The sequence below is a fragment of the Podarcis pityusensis genome (genome assembly GCF_964106645.2).
Source record: "Podarcis pityusensis genome assembly, chromosome: 5".
NCBI lineage: Eukaryota > Metazoa > Chordata > Lepidosauria > Squamata > Lacertidae > Podarcis > Podarcis pityusensis.
Window position 1 is genome coordinate 86,999,558 of NC_138032.1, and position 2,062 is coordinate 87,001,619.

The window sequence follows — 2,062 nt, forward strand, 5'->3', positions numbered from 1 at the left end:
TTGCCCCAGCGGCTGTGAGGAGAAGCGGCGTCGTTGTTCAGGGCGGCTCTTCTCGCGGGGAGGGCCCCGCCGTCACGTTCGCACGTTCAGGGCGGCTCCGCAACGCGGCTGCGCGTTACCACCACCCAGGAACCTGGGACGTTTGAACGGCTCGCAGCTGCCCGCGAATGTCGCACTTGCTGTCGGGCAAGGTGGTGGCTATACCACTCCAAGCTCTCTTAGCCGAGAGGTGGATTAGCTAGACCAGCCGTGGGTGGGCAAATTGGACTCGCAACATTTTTTACCGGATTGCATTCCCACCATCCACAACCACGGGTTGATGGGAGGTTTGCAAGGTTCAGGACCAGTGTTAGAAACTGGGGTGGGAGCTAAAGCTAGCTAGGAGCTAAATGGCACCTTAAGCCTAGGTTATGGGTGCCACAGCGGAATGTCCAGGCAGGCTTTTGAATGCAAGGCTGAAAATGAACGAACTGCAGCTAAAATATTATGTTCATTTTTCACATGGTCTAGTTCTTCCTCTGCCCACCTCCCTAATATTCTTAAGAGGGTCTCTTCTTCAGGCTTCAGAAAGTAGCAGGAAATAGGGAGGCAGAAAAAAGTTTCTCTTTCCTTCCACTCTGGAAGTTTTAATCTGAAATATTAGGTGCAATACTAATAAACAGCTCACGCTAATGAAATTCCCTGTCACAAAATGCGCCTAGAGCAATGGGGGTTTCGAATGCTGTTCAGAACCACTAATCTACACCATTTCAATCCAGCCTTGAAACTGCTTTGGTCGCTCTAATAGCAGGAGACAGAGTAACAAGGGTAACAATTTTCTTGGACCTTCCAGTGGCTTTTGATACCACTAACCGCAGTATTATTCTGTGGGTAGGAGCATAGAGATAGGAGATTCATTCATGACATCTTGGCTGTGGCTCCCCAACAGGCTTCCACCTTATCCCCAATGGTTTCTAACATGCATATGAAGCTGCTGAGGCAGCTCATCCAGAGCTTTAGAGTGAAATGTTACTAATAACGCTGATGACCTCTATTTCTCCTTGTCATGGGAGTCATGTGAGGCACTTAAAGTTCTGAACCAGTTCCTGGAATCAGTAATGAGCTGGATGAGGGCCAATAAACTAAAGCTAAATCCCAACACACTGAGTTTCTGTGAAAACTTCTCTGGGTGGTGTTTAACCTTGTTTTGAATGGGGTTGCAGCACTCCCCCAGAAACATCATGTTCCATCTGGGGGTGCTCCCTAGAGGACCACATGTCTTTAGTTGCATAGATTGCTTTAAAGAAGTGCATATGTGTATGTGTGTGTATAAACAACAACAAACAGGCAGTAACTCACGTTTTTAAAGTTCCAAGTTATGTGCTGCATCTTAAAATCCCCAATGAGCAAAGATTGCAATTGCCATGAGGGTCCTTCATTTGTTCCTTCTTTCTACCTTGTTTAACATTCTATGGTGCTGGTGTGATGCATACCTATCCTATTACTCATAACCCACATAGCTAAAGGAACACTTACCCCTGTATCAACCTGACCACACATTGGACTCATCTGTTGACTCCTCAGGGTACCCTCACCCTCAGCTGAGGCAGGTGATGACTAGGGAGCGGGGCATCTTCAGCAGTAGAGCCCCACTGAATTCCAGTTCCTAGGAATCCATTTTTGGCACCTGCTTTGCTATCCATTCATTGCCTGGCAAAAACTTAATTCTCATGAGTCTTAGTTGTGGTCGGTAGTTCAACCATTTGAAATATTTTGAGGGCTAACCTGCAGCCCTCTAGGTGTTGTGGACTACAACTCCCATCTTCCATGACAACTGAATGTGCTGGCTAGAGCTGAGGAGAGTTGGGAGTCCAACAACATAAGTAATCCTTCATAATAGATTCAGGCAGGTAGCTGTGTTGGTCTGATGCAGTTGAAATAAATAAATAGTCCAGTAGCTTATAGCCAGAACAAGCTTCATAATAGGTTTGATTCACACAGGAACTGCTGCTAGAGATGGTCTCTATATATTTTTGTTGCCTCTCAGTCTTATATGTTGTTCAAATATCATGTTTCATTATAT